The 20,331-nt window shown below is 40.3% G+C and overlaps 1 protein-coding gene across 5 annotated transcripts in view; it reads right to left on the minus strand.

Moving 5' to 3' along the window:
* Window positions 1–20,331, minus strand: part of LOC136097497 (poly(rC)-binding protein 3-like) — a 518,562-nt gene that overhangs the window by 175,512 nt on the left and 322,719 nt on the right. For all 5 annotated transcript variants that reach the window (XM_071804363.1, XM_071804362.1, XM_071804361.1 and 2 more), the window contains one exon: window positions 11,432–11,532. The gene's annotated coding sequence lies outside the window, so the exon portion shown is untranslated. The remainder of the gene's footprint in view (window positions 1–11,431; window positions 11,533–20,331) is intronic.

The raw sequence follows: 20,331 nt of genomic DNA on the forward strand, positions 1-20,331 counted from the left end.
TAATCATTTGCTGAAGAAAGACATATTTTTATCAATAATTCTATACAAAAGGTAGAGAGCTAGTTTAAATTAAAACAATCGTGTATGATAAGAGGAGAGACAATGCCTACTGATGAATGACCATTAATATTTTTCAAGGAGTGTCAATTAAATCCACTACTTCAAAGTTAAATCTCAGAGATTGCACTTTTTGATCCACAAAAGGGAAATTACAATTGCTTGAGTGTAATGTTATGAAGAATACTATCATTATTAGAAGCATAATGAATACACATTCTTAATTTGCTGGGAACTGACCTAGTCCCTTTCTGATCATTTTGATCTGTGCACTCTCACTGCCTTACAAGAGTCATGTTTTAGGAGCCTCTAGTCTTACCTTTTCTATAGCAGTATACAGAAAATATCACCAATAGCTAAGGATAACAAACATAGTTAATCCAATGTTTACAGATTATTTGCGACTTTATCATACTTTCAAATCCCCAGTCTGAAACCTCTGAGGCTCCTTGTATATTTGAGGTTAGATAGTTTGAAGAGCCACAATTCAACTGATATAGCTCTTTTACTCAATGATATTTAGGCATTCTTATTTGTTTTTCCTCAGAAACTCTACTGCTTGCTCACTCAGAATACAGACCTGTGTTCTGTCAGGAGTTGCTCTGCTGTTATGTGTGCAACCTCTGCTCTGTCTCCAGCTTTGCCCCAAACCTCCCTTCGCATATGCTGAGCAAAAACATGTCAAGCACTGGCAGCTAGGCTCTCTAGAGATTTCTTCTACATTGTTTATAATTTATTCCCTCTGAGCTTTTACCTGCAAGTAAATGGGTATTTTTTGTTTCTTTTCTGCAAGTATCTTTACTGTTCCCTGTGAATAACAAGGTCTTGGAGGTCGTCTGAGTTCTTATAAGCAAGCGAAGAGAGAGAGAGACTTGTAAAGGCATGTAGGCACCGTCCAATTTAGGAAGTACGAAAATACACTACAAAGTGGAAAAAGGTCCCTCTATGGCCTCATAGCCAGCTCTTGCACTACAGCAGTCTCTCCGTAAACCTGTCTGCCATGGAGTCTGAGACTGTCTTTTACTCCCAGAGCTCAAATCCTTCTCCAGTGTTGTGTCTGCTGTTTGTTCCATTCAGCCACTGTCCACCCAGGACAAGTGGAATGTCTGCGACCCCAAACCAGTGAAATCACAAAGCTGAGTAGCCTTACGATAGAGCCCTTTCTCTGCTTTACATACTGAGTGTTTTGTCAGTTACTTTTACCTAGCACAAAGTGGAATAGCAACAGCCTTCCTGCACATCCTTTTCCAGTATTACAGAAAGAAGCCTGGGGAGAGCATTACTTAGATTTGAATGTCACTCCATAAGAACTCCCACTGAATACCATAAGACAAGACTAAGATTAAACATATTATTTACTGTGATTAGGAGTGTCAGAATTCAGCTGAAACAAACAGCCACTTGTCTGCTTCATATTTCAGGATGTGTTACTTCATCAACACCTTGTCAAAGTTGAGGATCCACAATGAAAAATGCATTTACAAACACAAACATTAAATAACTAGGTTCAGAAAATCAATATAAAACTAAAAATCACCTATCTAGGGAGCTGTCTGTCAAAAAGGCTGAATTCGCAGGATGCTGAGTGCTGTAGGGTCAGAGTCAGGAGGTTTGATGGGATTGCCTGTCCCCCTCCTTGCACAATCTGTGTAGCACCCAGGGGTGATGCACTTAAATTCCAGGAGAGAAGGTTGACACTTGGCTGCTCCTGGTGCACCTTCCTGCTGATGGATCTCAGCCTCAGAGAAAGAGAGTTCTATTCACAGCATCCAGAGGTGCCAGCAAAAGGAGGACTCACTTGTAGGACAACAGTGACCTTTTGGCTAGGATTGAATAAACTGAATAAGACTCTTAAGGAAGTTAAAGGGCAAATAAAAGGGAAGCTTCTATTATAAAACAAAAGACATTGAAATGGAAATATCTTTTTTTTTTTCTTTTAAACCAGTTTAACTCCATATGGCAGAATAAAATAATTCAATATGATAGTAATTATAGTTACATATTTTCCTTTCCTTTTCTCCCTTCAATTCCCTAAGCCTGATGAAGTTGATAGGCCAGGAGACAGATACTCTGCACTTTTATTTCAATATATAAGTCTCAGTGAATAGTAGGAAAACTACAACCATTAGCAAAAAAAAGAAAGAAAGAAAAAAATATCAGGAGAATAATTTTCTTAGGATAATTAAATGGCTTGGTTCCTTCCTAATGAATTGTACTTTTGGCTCCTTGCGCATTTGTACCCAGACAAGATGGGCCAAGAATGTGTCTGTATCTGCCTAATAAGTATTGTTATCTTTTAACGGGTTATTAGTACTACTATGCAAAAATAATATTCATGTTGAGCTACACAGGACTGCATTTCACCAAACCTGCTCTTAAGCTGGACTAGGCCTGCCCTGTTACATCAGAATGGGAGAATCATAGATTGGAAGTGGTACTCCTCCTTAAAAAGAGACCAAACATTCGCTCTCTGCCCCAAATTCTTTGGGCTGTCAGGAATTTGCAACCCTTTGCCAAAGCCCCAGGAGGAGCTGCTGGAGGCAGGGTGTCACAGACATACACCATAGCCCCAGGGATCCCAGCTGCAGCGACATCGATTTCTTCTATTTTTAATTGTGTGGGTGATGCAGTACCAGCCCATTATGCAGCCAAAGCACCGAGACAGGCACGCTGAACCTGCAGACTCCCACTAGGCCAGGCTCCTGTGCCCACTACCAGGGCTGCTGCTGGGCATCCATGATTTGTGCCTATGGGAAGAGGCTGAGGTAACCCCAGTCTTGACAGTTCAGCTCCCTTTGCCCACTGGAGAACAGGAGGGGAGCAGCCACAGCAGCAGCCTGTCTGTGCGTTGTAAGGAGCAGAGACCGCTTGTTTCACTTACAGGAGTGAGAATAGTTATTCACAGTGACCTTGCCTACATTTAGGCACTTAACCAAAACTCCTGATGCAGGAGAACAGTTACCTTTGGCTGACAACAGAAAGAAACAGACACCTCTAAAGAGTCTCTACAGGCCTCCCAGTACTTCTCTGTGTTAATGAGAAGAAAAACTTGAGATGGTGGTACCTCTGAACTTAGGGACCTCAGTCATATGACAGAAGTTAGAATCATAGAACCATAGAATAGTTTGGGTTGGAAGGGACCTTCAAAGGTCATCTAGTCCAACCCCCCTGCAATGAGCAGGGACATCCTCAACTAGATCAGGTTGCTCAGAGACCCGTCCAGCCTGGCCTGGAATGTTTCCAGGGATGGGGCACCCAGCACCTCTCTGGGCAACCTGTGCCAGTTTTTTTTTCTACCCTCGTTGTAAAAAATTTCTTCCTCATGTCCAGTCTGAGTCTTCCTTCTTCTAGTTTAAAACCATTACCGCTGTCCTATCATAACATGTCCTTCTAAAAAGTGTGTCTCCATTCTTCTTACAGGCTCAAGTACTGAAATGTTGCAGTAAGGTCTCCCCAGAGCCTCCTTCAGGCTGAACAACTCCAACTCTCTCAGCCTGTCCTCGTAGGAGAGGTATTCCAGCCCTCTGATCATTTTTGTGGCCTCCTCTGGCCCCTCTCCAACAGGTCCATGTCTTTCCTGTACTGAGAACTCCAGAGCTGGACGCAGGACTCCAGGTGGAGTCTCACCAGAGCAGAGCAGAGGGGCAGAATCACCTCCCTTGGCCTGCTGGCCATGCTCCTTTTGATGCAACCCAGGGTACAACTGACCTTCTGGGCTGCAGGTACACATTGATAGTTCAAGTCACATCTTTTGTCCACTAGTACCCCGAAGTCTTTCTCTGCAGGGCTGCTCTCAATCCTTTCATCCTCCAGCCTGTACTGACACTAGGGGTTGCCCCAACCCAGGTGCAGGACCTTGCACTTGCCCTTGTTGAACCTCATGAGGTTCACATGGGCCCACTTCTCATGCTTGTCCAGGTCCCTCTGGATGGCATCCTGTCCCTCAGGCATGTAGACAGATGTTAGACAGGTGTGAGTCCATGGGATCATTGAGGAACAAGAAAGGCTGTGAGGATATGAGTGGTGATTAGAGCACCCGACAGCCCAGTAGGACCAGCCTGCTCCTCTCCTCCCACTGTTCTGAGCACTCCTGCACAGGGTGCCCCAAACTGCAGCTCAAGCTGTTACACTCACCCCAACTAGCAGGAACAGGGAGTGTTTGATTCCCTGCAGTCAGGTACTACCTGGCCACAGCAGAAATGCTGTACTGGCTTGGGCCTGGGCCCACAGCTGTGTTTCTGGGAGGGAAGGCAAAGCTGCAAAGAGCTTCCCACTGCTGTAGGGGAGAAGTTGCCACCTACCGGTTTGGTATCCAGCAAAGACAGGCAACACCTGCTCTGGCACAAAGTCTCCAAGGGGAAAGGTAACCATGAATGCAATTTTTACACACCTGAACTTGGGCGAATTTCTGCCTTTTTTGTTCACTGCCACTGTCACTTCTTGCCTGATTAAAGGCTCCCTAAAACTGAATTTTCAGATGTCTCTCCCTCCACCATCCACCCAACCAGGTGAGAGTGACCATTTTTACTCATGCGTTCACTTTCAAAACTCTGAATTAGCAAAAACCGGTGTCACAGGTCCTCAGCATTTCCCGTGGCCAAGATCTTTATTTGTTATACCTGTCCGCCCAGTCAATGAGTGCTCTATTACACTCTGGGCAAGCACATTCCTTCCTGCCAGCCTCCAAACTACATCTGTCGGTTCAGCAATGCTCTACAACAAGCAAGTGCCATGCTGTAGGGAAAGAAGATTGTGATCAGCACCATTTGTCTGCATAATTGCACTTGTTACTGGACAATTGTTGGGTCAGAGGCTAATGTTTTTTACTTATAGTCTTTCCACATTCATCTGAATTTTCCTGTGCCTTTTCCAATAACAAAGACTGTGATGCCATTTGGCTTCATACTGCAGAAAGTCTACTATAAATCTGAAAAAATAAATATCTCTGTTACACTCAATTGAACAGAATTTCACATTAAGGAGTTGGAGAGGTGCCTCAGATTCAAGGTGCATTTCCCAGAGCAAAGAGAGACCACATACGTAGTTAGCTTCTTTTTTCTTCATATTGTGTAACTTCTATTTCTAGGAAAATGTATTGAATCCTGCTAATGATATACAAGGAATTATATATATGGAAGATGAAGATCTATACCTTTTCAAGAATGGCTTTCACTTAGACTTTTATTAACACCACTACCAATCAGAACTCAAATAGCCTTGCCTGGATGTTACCTTGTCTTCAAAAACCAAAAAAATATGTCTCCCTTATATGTCAAGGTCCATATTATCTGGTTCTGAAATTCCCTAAATGAGAAAACATATTTGTTTTGTTTATCATAAGAATGCTGTTCATTTTCAAAGATAATGCATAGTGTTTTGCCTTTTTGTCATGCTCATTAAATAAACAAGTCAACATCTAAGTATAACACACCTGTTGTCTTAGAAAAGCCACTATTTCACTTCTTTAACACCTCAAGTGTTTCCAAATAATCATGCAAAGTAGAGCTGCTTGCTTCATTTTCCATTGTTCTGCAAGCAGACTGCACAGAAATTTGTGCACCATTTTTGAATACAAGAATGGATTTTGCTCAAACTTTTTTTTCTACTAGACACATTTTTTCAGATTAAATATTTATTGTTATTTTAAAATAGGATCATTTAAAATTAAACATGAAATTTTAACAATATACTGCCACACTTCTTAAATTCCATAAGTTGATTTACATTAAATGACATCAAATCACTGAGCTGGGAGAATTTAACTGACTGGAGAAAATGGTCTCTGATTGAGTGTGCAGTCCAAGTTTGATATCTGTAGCTTCCTCTGCAGGTACAGAGAAGGTATTTTCTTCACTTTATTTGGGTGAGCTCTGTTCAACATCTAGTTCATGCAAAGCTACCTCTTGAGAGCTGATAAAGGTAGAAAATCTTATGTCCCACTGTAGGTAAAAGCTCCATGGCAGAGGCTGAAATCTGCTAATTCTAAAATCTTGCAGGACACAGTAAACAGAAAGAAATACACAGTATAAAGAATGTTTCATTTGACTAAGAAATCAGCTTAATATAAGTAATAAATAAAACAAATAAATGTACTAAGTGTGAAATATCATTCATTGGTATCTATGATAAAAAAAGTAAGAATCAGGAGTTTTTTTATAATTCCCGAAATGCAACTTAATATAGGTCCACCTTTACAAATGGAAGTACGTGATGTAAACAAAGTAACAGTCAAAATAATCTGTTAATCATAACAATGGAACAAGACTGACTACAGTGATCAAAGACTCTTCTCCTATTCGCCATTTTGATCATGGGAATTATGTCGCCAGTCAATAATACTGTAAACAAGGACAATATGAGGTTAAAGGAAATGATCCACTTATATTTTGGTAATAACATACTTCGCAGTCTAGGTTATCAAACAAGCGAGGTCACCCACCTTATTATTTACTGCAACACTGTGGCAGAAAACTAAAATACCTTAATGACACTAAAAAGAACCAACCCTTTTCCAGGAAACTAATTAAAAAGTATATAAACAAAAGACAGAATGATTGCTTCAATTATGTTCCTTCCTTGCTTTTTCCCCATGGTAAAACCGTCAAATTGGCTCTTGGCTTTTTTTCAAAAAACCCAAAGAAGACTGAGCTCTTTGAATCTGTTGCAAACGTTTTCTTCAGTGTACCAATGATTTCTATGGCTCTCTTCCGATCCCCTCTGATTTTTAAATGCCCTTTCTTAAAACAGGGGCACCAAAACAGGGTATTCTAGCATCAGTCTCACCAAAACCAGACTTATGACTAAAGGAACAAGCTCTGTTCTGTGCAATCAATTTTCTCACTCAAGCTGCTTATCTGCTGTGACTCCTGAAATATTTCCCTCAAAGGTTAGGACTCCTTAGAACACAATTCCTTTATCTCTCAATGAAGCTAGTATTCTTTAACCTTAAATTCAGTATTTTGCTTTATATAGATGAACTGGGGTTACCAAGCAACTCAGGTTGCTTGCTACAGCAAGTGGCCTGGACTCTTTGCATCATTTGCAAATTTCATCGACAATGATCTGCCCACTTCCAGATTGTCTGAAAAATACTGAAAACGTGTCTAATTGTGAACCTTGTGGAAAACTGTTGCAAATCCCCTCCCTCAATTATGACTCCTCGTGCCAATTATTTTCTGCGGTGTGCTCATTTAGCTTGTGCTCATTTAGGATATGGTCTGTTTACATTATGTAGCGTTAAATTTTTATCAGAACAATTCATAGATTGCAGTAAACTCTAATAAATACTTTGCCTGGCAATGCTGTAAAGCCAAAGTAGCTGAAAGGTACTGTAATCAGAGGTGAGAGATTTGGGTTCAAATACTACTTTGTACAAGAGACACAATAAGTAGAGAGAAGGGATAAAATAAGTAGAAGATATACAATACAATACAATGGGTGAGCAATTGGCTGACAGGCCAGACTCAAAGGGTTCTAGTAAATGGGGTTATGTCGGGCTGGAGACCAGTCACTTTTGGGGTACCACAGGGATCCATCTTAGGGCCAGTGCTCTTCGATGTCTTTATAAATGACTTAGACTCAGGACTTGCAGGATTACTTAGTAAGTTTGCTGATGACACAAGATTGGGAGGAGCTGTCGACACTCTCAAGGGCAGAGAGGCCCTGCAGAGGGATCTGGACAAATTGAAGAACTGGGCAATCACCAACGGCATGAAATTCAACAAGGGCAAGTGCTGAATTTTGCACCTGGGACATGGCAACCCTGGCTGTACGTACAGACTGGGGGATGAGATGCTGGAAAGCAGCTCTGTGGGAAAGGATCTGGGGGTTCTAGTTGATGGCAAGTTGAACATGAGCCAGTAGTGGCCCTGGCAGTCAAGAGGGCCAACCATGTCCTGGGGTGCACCCAGCACAGCATTGCGAGCCAGGTGAGGGAGATGATTGTCCTGCTCTGCTCTGCACTGGTGCGGCCTCAGCTGGAGCACTGTGTGCAGTTCTGGGTGACACGGGATAAAAAGGTTACAAAGCTACTGGTGAGTGTCCAGAAGAGGGCTATAAAGTTGATGAAGTATTTGGAGAAGGAGGAGCGGCTAAAGTCACTTGGTTTGTTCAGCCTGGAGGAGACTGAGGGGAGACCTCATGGCAGCTACAGCTTCCTCACAAGGGGAGGAGGGGGGGCAAGTGCTGATCTCTCCTCTTTAGTGATCAATGACAGAACCTGAGGGAATGTCAGGAAGATGTGCCAGGGGAGGTTTAGGTTGGACATTAGGAAAAGGTTCTTCACCCAGAGGGTGGTGGAGCACTGGAACAGGCTCCCCAAGGAGTCAGTCACAGCCCCAAGCCTGACAGTGTTCAAGAAGAGACTGGACAACACCCTCAGACACATGGTGTGAACTGTGGGGTTGTCACATGCAGGGACAGGAGTTGGACACGATCCCTGTGGGTCCCTTCCAACTCAGAACATTCTATGATTCTGTGGTAAGAGGGAATTGACCCTGTGACTACTACAACTGCACTGCAAAACAATAGGAGATATGACCACCACTACTTCTACCTATACTGTGAGCCTGCCTATCCTTCTCCTTTGTTTTTGTAACATCTGCCTTAAGACATTATGCTGTTAGTCAAAATCAATAAATCTACCTAAAACCAAATGAAACCTCTTCCCCACCCCCCACTCCCATCTCAAAATGAAACCCTCCCTTTTCTCCATTCAGATTGACTCACTATTTATTATTTATTTCCTGGGTTGATGAAGTGATAAATCAGATTTGTGCACAGCCCTGATATGCTTAATGCCGCAGAGATTCAGTAATTCAATTATTAGGCTAGGGTTCATTGTGTCAAACAGCCTCAGTTTCCTTATGGTCTGCTTTTCATGGCAAACAGGACAGAACTTCAAAACTGCATCTTGGAGAGCAACACAAGAAGAAATGAAGCTGTTTGCTCTAGCCTGTCTTTACTCTTAGTAAAATCCAAGTGAATGGTCAATTGAGTAGATAAGGAAACTCATATTGTTATAGACATCTCTGACACACTATAGTCCAGACAGGAAAGTGAACCACACAAAAGAGCAGATAATTAGAAGAGAGCTCACAAGTGATATATTCAGTAAATCTACTGTCTGGGAAGAGAGAAACCCAAGTCATGACCCTGTGTTCCTTTAAGACCCGAAATAAAGTTACAAAAGTTTGGCTATGTGATTGTAGCCCAAACACCTGAAAAGCAAACAAGCAAACAATTAGAACGAAGGAAGCTGATTTTGCATTTGTGAAAACAAGACAAACTGAGAAAAGTCATACAATTTCATTTGCCTGTGTAGAATGTGAAATTTCAAATGTTCAATCTATAGCTTCTAATAAAATCACATTTAATTAATATAAATAACATAAATCCAAGGATTTTTATTCCTGCATTTTCACTCATTTATGTGAGCAGTTATTAAAAAGTGTGTATTCTTTATATCACTTTTTCTTCTTTTATATGAAATAATACACCAGAAGTCTTTTATTTTGGAGACTACAAGTAGCTAAACTTGCTCAACCAGGACATACAAATTAATGAAATATTAGATAGTGCATGACTTAAGTTCAATGCATTCTTTTCATGTTTGTCTTAGAAATATGAAGTGTCAAAAAGTGATAATATCCTAAAATTTCACTATGTTATCATATAACGGGTGATCAAATATGATTGCCAAAGCTGAGCCAGCCTGTAACCAGGCACTGAGATTCATAAAATCCATCAGATACACTGAAGCAGAGCATATTCCAACAAGAAGTAAATAATGTAATACTTATAATAGCTACATGAAACCACAAAGAAAGACGAAGAAGTGTGGTAGTGATATGAGAATCTTCATTGCTATTTTGGTGGAGCAGTATCTGGAGATATATATAGATATATATATGTACACATAAAAATGTATTTAAAAGATCGCTCACTTAATAAGTCAGGATGAGTGGACCCCATTGTTTGGCAATAATTTTGTGTTTGAAAATGTAGTTTCTTATAAATCTTATTCTTTACGAACAGGAAAACTTTAAGAAGTTCTGAAGTTCTCCTTTAAAAAGTCACCTGTCTCTGCTTTCCTACGCAAGTTGTACTTTTTCCTCTCTGTTTTTCTCAATCCTACTAGTCCTTCTAATACTATTTCCTCTAGCTGTGGGGGTTATCCTCAGAGACTATAAATTCTAGTAGTTCCCAAATTCTTCCAGCTGCCTTTCCCTAAGTCCAGTAAGGACTTCCAAAGTGTTAAATACTTTTGTTTTTCTTTTCTATAAAATATCTGCTATTTTTGAGAGATACCATTGTTGTATTTGTCTCAGAGTTATCACCTTGGGCCTTACTCAAACTGAGAGGAGTAACAACTTGTAGGTTACTTTAAAAAGCTTTAAAAACTTCTAAAAGGGGTTTTCTCTTGTTTAGAATTGAAGCCAAGAATTAGACAAACTCCTCTTCCCACTTCCCAGTATAGCCACGACAGACTCCAGGAAATCTAAACATGATCAGAGATTAATAAAGTCTCAAGACCATTTCAAGGCTTGAGTTCCCCATTTTACATTATTTTACTTTTGGGGTACTATGGTATGCGTATCAAGCCTGGACAGGCATGAGAAGGTTTAAGGGCAAAGGTCTGCATTTTGGGGAATGCAGGGGAATTTGCGAAAGGCAATGCAGAGTCAACAGGAGAAAGTGAGTCAGGTATTGCTGCCACATATATAACTAACATAGTTATGGAAACAAGTTACATTAAAAGGTTATCCTAGTATAGCCTGTTGTAGCAGGCGGACTATGCTGTGTAACATACTGATTTAGATGCAAAATCCTGATGTAGTACAAGCCTGAGACTATGCAGTTCAACCTTTCAAAGACTAGGACATGCAGAGGGAGCACAGGAGACCAAATGGACAAAGAAGGGAGATGACCACAGTTATTCTATCCATGTGAATCCTGGAAAACTTTAGGGTCCCATTAACTACAATGGGTAATCTCTGGATGCTTCCAGGAAGAAAAAGAGCCCAACCGCAAATGGATAAGCATTTCCAGACCCAGATACCGCATAATTTTAGTGACAGAAAAAAAGGCTTTAACCATTTAGTCTTTTACCAGGGAAAAGCCCCTGAACAATCAGATGTATGACTACAATCCTATGGGCATTACAAGTTAGAATAGCCAGGTGATCCAATACTTCATTTCAGTTATATCTCTGATATTGATAGGTTTCTTTCTAGCTGAGAAATGCTAAGATTACTTCCATACTATTCAATTTGCACTCATATTCACTTGGCCCAGCAAATGAATCTAGCAGTCCATATATAAATACAAGGATGAAATGCAAGACGGGGAACAAAACTGAGAATGAAGAACTTACTTGTCAGAAGATCAGTAATATTTAAAAAACTGCTGTTGTTGGTCAGTTTTTGCAGTCACTCTCCAGTTTCAAGGAAGAAATCTAAAGGTGTTGAGTATGCTCTGAAAAGAAGAAGAATCGAGGACTTAGTCATTATAACACCTATCAAATACTAAAGCAAAACTTGTAGAAAATAATTTGCTTTCCCATTTTATGAGGTTACTCATTAATAATTTTTTATTCCACCACTGAATCTCTGCAGAGAGTTTATGGGCTGCTATCAGTTGAACTGCTCAGATCAGGCTTCCTGGAGTGCACAGGGAATCAAAACAATGAGAAGAGTAATTATTTAATTTATTCTCCTGCATGCCTATATTTCTAAGCTGTTCCAGTAAAAAAACAGTGAAAATGAAAGAGGACCAGATTCTTTCTGGTTTAATAAACCAATATGCTGGAGTAAAAGACTTTCCAAAACAGGCACATAAAATCATGTCCATAAATGTTTTTCAAATAATTGGCTAGAGTTCGTTGGCTATCTTTTGGACTAGCTCATGTGTTTGGCCTCCTTCTTTGTGATGTAATAGCTGAGGATGAGCTGGGTGCCTGGCTGTTGGTCAAGGTCAAACTACCACAGATATAAAATAACGTTTCCATTGCTGATCTCTCCCAGACCAGCAGGACTGAGACTGGGCGGGGGGGGGGGGGGGGCGCGGCAGGGAAAGTGCCACACAGAGAAAACTCTGCCTATAATGTTTGGAAATAAAGAGAATTAGTAAGTAACATAAGTTCTTCTCAGAGAAAAATGTGTTAACAAGAAATCTTCAAAACTCCCTAGGTTCTGTACTGCAGTGCAGCCAAAAATTTGAAAATGAGATCTTATGTTAACAAGCAAAAAGTCAAATGACTCTTACTCCATGAAAGGAGAGGACTGAAAACTTCATTTAAAATAAGATCTCCACTTTTGATCTGACATCGAGGTCTTTTAGGCCCATTAAGGAATTTTTGACAATGATCCCTGAAATATAATATAGCAAGTGTTTTAAAGTCAAAGATGAGACTGATTGACTTGCAGCAACATATTTATTCCATTAGCACTCCTTTAATAAACAACTACTTTACTTTCACAGCTAGGTTTTAGTGATCCTGAGGTGATTTGTTTAATTCCAGATTTTATTAAGACTCGCAACTCCATCTTAGTAACCATTTTGATAGTAAGAACACATTTTGGCTATGAAAAAAACCTGAAGGGCTATGCACCTCTGTCTGATATTGAAGACTATGGGATGAAATCTTCATTGAGATAGTACAGAAAAGCTTATGCATTTGTTTAGATTCCTTTGGGTTTGGTTGGGATATGCTTTACAGTGGAAAATTAGCAAAAATATCTTAGAAAAAGCTCATTGAATGAATTCTTTCCTGCATGACTTTCTAGTTAGAACTGATGTTCTGTTAAAATAATCAACAACCCACAAAAAAACCAACCAACCAACCAACAACAAAAAGCAACAAAGCAAACCAAAACCAAAACCAAACAAAACCCAAAACAACTAAAAAAACATGGCCCATGGGTAACATTTGCACTGCCTCAACCAATATAAAATTGCCAGTAGAACTGAGCGAATATTAAATTCTAACAACAATCATCCTTTTTACAGCCTAAAACACTCTTGTAATTAGCTGTGTTTTCATGGCTAAATAACTGAGGTCTCATGCCTGCACCCTGGGAAATCTATAAACACACAGTGAAATTAACTGTTGGTTGGGAAAGGGAGCTTGGAAAGTGCTTTATGAAAATGTCACCTAAATCTTCATCAGCTGTCAAAAAACAAAATGGTGTATTAGGAGAAATTAGGAAGAGAACAGAAAACAGTAGAAGAAAACGCGATAATACTGCCATAAAAATCCATTGCCCACCTAACATTTTGAATATTGAATACGGTTCCAGTCATCTCATCTCAAAATCACAGGGTAGCAAAAGAAGGATAAATAAAAAGAGTGACAGGATGATCAAAGGTATGTAATGGCTTCTGTATTGTGAGGGGAAAAAAAATAGCTTTAGGATTTTCATATTGGAAGAGGGACAAATGAGGGAAAGGACTGTGTCATAGCACCAGAAATTCATGAGCAGTACTGAGAAACTGAATAAAGAATGCTTTTCCACTGTTTTTCATAACACAGGAAACAGACCAAATAAAACAAACAGTAAGCAAGTTTAAAACATGAAACCCAAGAAAAGATACTTTTCACAAAGATGATAATTAAACGGTGGAATTCATTGTCACAGGATGTGGTTGATACCACATATATGTGTGGGCTTCAAAAAGCAACTCACTGTGGTGATAAAAGAAACATCCACAAGCCTGTATTGTACGCAGAGGTGCACAAATAAGCGTTCACCTCAAGAAGCACTATAGAGTGCTGTGGGATGACACCAGAGAAGTTATCTTTTGGTCTGATTTAAATACAACTGTCACAATGTCCTCGTTCATTTTGTTGTTTTATTACATTCTTGCTGATCTCTTGCAACATGCAGATATTAGAAAGTGTACTGTGCCTCCAGCTAGTGCACAAGGATGGTTTTAAGGGTAGAAAATTCCCTATCCTTTCTCCACCTGGCTGAATGCAGTGACTTAAGGAAAAGAGAGCAATAGAAACAAATTCCTGTTCAGCATGGCAGGCATATCTCCTCTGCAACTACCTCACCTTCCCAGGCAGCCTTGCATAACAGGTACAAGGCTCTGTGAGTGCAACTGAACAATAACAGGGACCATGGTTCATCTAGTTTGGAGGTGTCGCTGAAGTTAACTCATTCTACACCCTGCATCAAAGCCACTTCCATAAAGAATAAAAGATGGTTCATTATCACAGGAGAGTCTTTCCTGAAGGGAACAAAAAGCCCAATGTGCAGAGCGGACCCACTTAGGGAAGCCTGTTGCCTCCCTGGGGCCCGGGTTAAAGATTTGAAAAGAAAACTTCCTACCCCGCTATAGCCCTCAGATTGTTATCCATTATTGATTTTCAGGTTGCAACTAGAAGTCCAAGGTCAATCAAAATGGACTTCAGGGCTTTGGGATGACTGGTTAAGGGAACAGGAGCGCAAGTAGCATTATCCTCTATCCTTCCAGTTGCAGTGAATGATAAAAGAGGAAATAGGAAGACCTAGCAATCACTACTTGACTTTGAGTCTGCTGTCACTGGCAGAATTTTGAGTTTTTTCATCACAGGTCAATTTACATGACACCAGGCCTGTTGGCGACAGGGTACCCTTGTCTTAAAGAAGGGAAAGGATCTTTGAACAGGAGTTAGCAGGGCTCATTGAAAGAGCTTCAAACTAGATTTGAAGTGGGGAGAAAACTAGACTTGCTAGAGATAAGTCTGCAGGCAGCACACTGATACCTAAGGGATGGTGTGCTAGCGAGGTCCTTAAGTCTGCTGCCTCAGTGGAGGCAGGAGATGGAGAGCCATGCGACAGTAAAGACACAAGGGCTATTGATGTGTTAGAAATGACATAAGCACCTGAAAATGGTCATGTAGGAGTCAGAGCTTTTCCCTCCAAAAAGGTGGCAGGATCAGCTGAAGTGCATCTCTATAAATGCACGGAGGGTGGGCAACAAACAGGAGGAGCAGGAAGCCATTGTGCACCAGGAAAACTGATACAGTTGCCATCACAGACACACAGACAGTTGTCTGGCACAACTGGAGTGCTGCAATGGATGGCTACAAACTCTTCAGAAGGGATAGGTGAGGAAGGAGGTTGGGCAGCCCTGTATGTTAGGGAGTGTTTCGATTGTCTTGAGCTTGATGAGGGTGACGACAGGTTTGAGTGTTTATGAGTAAGAATCAGGTGGAAGGCCAAGGTGGATATCATGGTGGGAGTCCATTACAGACCACCCAACCAGAATGAAGAGGTAGATGAAATATTCTGTAAGCAGGCGGAAGAAGTCTCCCGATGGCTAGCCCTTGTTCTTGTGGGGGACTTCAACCTACCAGATGTCTGCTGGAAATAAAATAGAGCAGATAGGAACAGTCTAGGAGGTTCCTGGAGTGTGTGGAAGACATCTTCCCAACACAGCTGGTCAGTGAGCTAACTAGGGAAGGCGCCCCACTGGACCTGTTGTTTGTAAATAAAGAAGGACTTGTGGGCAATGTGATGGTTGGGCATAGTGATCATGAAGCGATAGTTTTTGATTCTCGGAAGCCAGAAGGAGGATCAGCAGAACTGCTACCTTGGACTCTCTATTTTAATTGGCAGTAAACAAAATTAATTTTCCCCAAGGTGAGTCTGTTTTGCCTGTGACAGAAACTAGCAGGCGATCTCCTTGTCTTTATCTTGACTTATGAACTTTTTTGTCTTATTTTGTCCCATTGTCTTTTGAAGAGGGGGATTGAGAGAGCAGCTAGGTGGGTTCCCAGCGACCGGCCAAGGTCAACACACCATATCCTTAGAAAAGGCACCACGCTTATGTTACTTTGCTTTCAGTGAAAGTGTCCATACTGGGTTTGTTGCACCTTATTCATGTACATAAATTCCATACCTTCAGTTGATTTAATCTGAATTGCTCTGAGGAATCCTTATACAGACAAGGACTGATTCTATTCAAAGGGAGCATGAGGATGCAACCCTACTTTTCGACTACATCCATTGTAGCTAGGTTGTAAATGCATTATCCAACCCTATTTCCCACTTCCAAACTGTTAATGATCAGATTTTTGCCATTGCATTTATTAATTATGCACTGAATTATTTGGATGAAGCATTTTTAGCGTGTGGGTTGTTTGTCAGCTGTTTGCTATTGGCTATGCATTGTTAATAATTGTTTTGACTTCTGCCTTATGTGCCTTATGATGCAGGAAGAATTATATTGTTCATGAATGGCCACCTCATAGTAACAATAATGTTCCTGTTTAGTGAACAAAATAACACAACATTCCAAAACCACACCAGTGAATAAGAAATTACTAGATAAAAAACAGCAAAGAGCTACAATGTTATTTTGCACCTGGATATTTTTGTTTGCATGTGAATACAAAATATCCATCAAAACAAAGTGCTTCCTCACATGTACAAGTAGATATTTCTCAGTTTTTCCATGAAAAGTATTGAAATATCATCAAACCAAATTGCTGTTTGGATCTAACAGATGTATTTGTCAATTATTAGTAGTGAATCAGTTTAATATATAAGAAAACAAGTTTTCTGTGACCAGCATGTAACTGTAATGCAAAGGTTGCTGTATTACTGAGGGAGTTTTGAGTAAAAGAGCTATGAGGGTAACCGATTAGAATGATCATATTTGCTGTAAGTTTAGACAAGCACCTGGACTGATTTCTTTTGCTTTAGGCTTGGTCAACCCAAGCACATTCCTTTTTTTCCCTGATTTTCCTTAAAGCCTCAGTGCCACCTGAAAAGACCCTATCCGGTAGGGTCAATGTTTTTTGTTTGCCCTTACAATACCACACACACAACATTTTTTAAGTCCCGAAGGCCTTTGACATTGCATTACAATGGGTCAGCTGCATCTAATATGCTGAGAAGGAAGAAAAGCAGACTCCCCAAGAGCAGGGAAGCAGACAATCTGTGCTGAGGCTTCCCTATTATTATTTCATTTAGAGAGACAGGCAATATCACAGCATCTATGACGAGAGAGGAAAAGATTTCAAGTCCCCCCAGCTGACTCCTCCTTAACTCGATACTGGTTGTTCAGTTGGTCCCAACTGTCCATAAAACACTGGGATTTTTTCATGGTTGTTGTTCCAGAGAAATCTCCTGCCTGCTTGTGATATGCTTGTCTTCTACTTTGAGCAATACTCCAAAATCAGTAGGCACATGAGTAATTATAGGCAGCAGACACTGTACTACCTTATACAGGAGCAAGCTATTTTTTAATTGAAGATTATCCTGGTGCATCAGGAAGCAGATTCATGCTTAAACTTTTCTAACTGCCTCAGCTTAGCTTCATAAGGATGTATGCAACACAAAGATGTATGTGAAGAACATTACACAGTTCAGTAAGCATTGCTTTGGGGAGGTGGACAAAAAAGAATGCTGTGGTCAGCATAGTATCCTTGTCTGATAAAATTGGACTGACAGTTGGAGAAAGCTGTGCAGATAACAAGGAACAAGGGTTGTTTCACTGACACGCTCTGTAGGAGATAACCTCTTGTCTGTGCAGTAGACATTGATCAGTAATGGTTAGGAACAGTGAATCTCTGAGAGACCACATCTAGTTAATATGCCATCTCAACTTAGAAAATACTTGCATGTTTATTGTGCTACATTCCTCAGTAGAAATATTAAGCACTTCTGGAGTTATCGTTCTCTTCTGCAGTAGGTATCAATATCTTTTACTAGTTGAACAGTGATATGATGTGGACTGTTCGAAGAGGCTAAGTCATCTGCCCCAGGTCTTGCAATAGAAGTGGTAGAACTAGAAATAAAATTCATATCAGCTATTCTAGATGCTATGCAAGTTCTGTCACTGCAGACAGACTTGCACAGGTGACACATCTCTACCAGGTAAGGGCAGAGAAATGACACAACTTGCCCCACGTCACATAGGTGAGGCTCACTTAACCTTCATGGTACTGCATTACCTGCTAAACTGCTCTACCTCTGGAGTTAGCTAAAGCTAAAGAAATGGTGATGTTATTGGAAGGCAACTGTGAAGAAAAGTCTCACTGTGAATTGCTGAAAATTATTGCTTACATCACAAAAATGACACCCATTGAAGTAGCACTTTCTAGCAAAGAGAAACCAAACAATCATACCATAAACATAACAATTTGCATAGAGAACTGATTGTACAGGAGATATAGGTAAACTAGGAAAAATAAATTTAATCAACTATTTTTATTCCAGGACTAGAATGAATTGATAGATACTGTATTGTAAGAATCTGTGAGCACAGTCTCATTTCACTTATATATGAAATCAATGGCTTTACATTAGAAAATAATCTAATTCAGGAACATCCTAGAAACCATTCACATGATTAAGATGAATAAGATTTCACTTAATATGGTCAGCTGACACCCCTGATGCATATCACACATTGCAAATTATATAGTTATGTTATCCTTACTCAGTGCTACAATACTTAAAATGTCATTTCATCCATTCAAGCATCAATATTGATCTCTGGCTACAATAAGCATTTCCAGTTAAACAGTGCAAAAAAATCTCACCTTTTCAGCTATCGTTTCAGTTAAATAACTCAGCTGAAAACTGCAATAATAATTCTTATTTAATTTCCCCATTCTACTTATGAAAAAGATTGTCAGCAATCTGCTTAATTCGAACAGTAATCTCCCATAGTTTTCCAACAAGATATAAGTGGAAACAAATAATTTTGATCAGTCTAAAGCTTATCCACACAATAAATAACATTTTGCAATCAGTAAGCAAATCTGTAAGGGTATGGTTTATAACAGCAGGTTATTTGCTTGTACTGCAATTTAGATTTCACTTTTCTCATATCAGCCTAGCAATTTTACCTGCTATGTTTCCCAGAACACTGTGGTGTATCCCATTGTTGTAGGCAATTTGGCCGCGCAGGAGCACAGCGATGTTTCCATAATTTAACATGCAGAAGGCCATCTTACCTTTCCTTATGCCAAAAAGAACGCCACAGTTGTTTCCATTGCTTACAGATCGTGATCTTATACAAAGAGCATGTCCGTTTTGGTCACTAAGTGTGACCTCCCACAGAATACGTGATGCAGAATCCCACTTGCTTTGTAAGTCCCTGACTGCAAGCCTAAACTATTCCACCCCAACTGTATCTCACTTTCCAACAGCAAACCTGTTTGGTGACAGTGTACGAAAATAGGATTCCTCTTAGAAATTATGCTTTCCCTGCCTTCCATGGCTGTCTCTATCTCTTCTAAGATAAAGCAGACAAAAAAGCAAAGGTGGTAGACAGAAAAATGGCTCTATAGAAGGAAAGAATATCAGAGACAAGGAACTGTGGAATTACTGCTCACCAGCTTTTGCCTTCCAGCTCCAGGGTAGGTTTGTCTATAAGATAAGGATGCACAGTCTATTCCATCAGCCAGACCATTACCAAAAATACAGAATAGTTGGGAGAATTGAAAGGTTGCATACTGGAAAGGGCGCAGTTGATGATTTCCAGCCCAAGCACTCCCAGGAATGCTGCAAGATAAGCTGGAGTTCAGAAAGTCTAAAAATTGTCTTGGGGGTTGAACGGAGGGGTTTGCAGTACAGGCAATGGTTGGGTCAGGGGTTGAAGGACAACTCAAGGCTCAGTGAGACTACTGGACAGTGGCCCACACAGAGCACAAGAGCACTGGTGCAGCAGAAACCCACTGGTGCTCACCGGTGCTGCCCTTCAGGAGAGCCGCATGTTAATCTGGCACAACATATGCTGATGCAGGCAATAGGTTAATCCCATAGAATGAGTATTTCTTTGTCCACTTAGCTGTGCAGTTTGGATAAAGTGAAGCTACCAGGACCTTGCTTATGTCTGGCAGGCACAGTAGTAGTTGGCCTGTGCTTTGTTCTACTCTTCAAGAAGGGACAATGAGGCCTAAGGGAAATCTGACTCTGCACCAGTCTGTGACCATCAAATCTGATACCTCCGCAATAGCAAAGCAATAACATCACTGTCTATGAATTGAGACAGATGCTGAATTTTTTTATGAGTACTCATTGCAAGAAAAGCAAAACTTCTTCAGAAACATAAAAGTTCTTTGAATCACTACAGTATTTATAATGAAAAGAGAAGTCACTATAAATATTTATGTGTCTTAAATATAATTAAGAATGAGGCAGGAAGTTGCCTTTTCTTTTTAAGCAGTAAATGTTCAATTGCAATGTATATTTTAGTAAGAAATTTTTGCTTATTGGAGACATAAAAGGAGAAATCTGAAGGTCAGGGATAATGAACAGATACCTGCATATG

Source organism: Patagioenas fasciata, chromosome 2 (assembly GCF_037038585.1).
Source record: "Patagioenas fasciata isolate bPatFas1 chromosome 2, bPatFas1.hap1, whole genome shotgun sequence".
NCBI lineage: Eukaryota > Metazoa > Chordata > Aves > Columbiformes > Columbidae > Patagioenas > Patagioenas fasciata.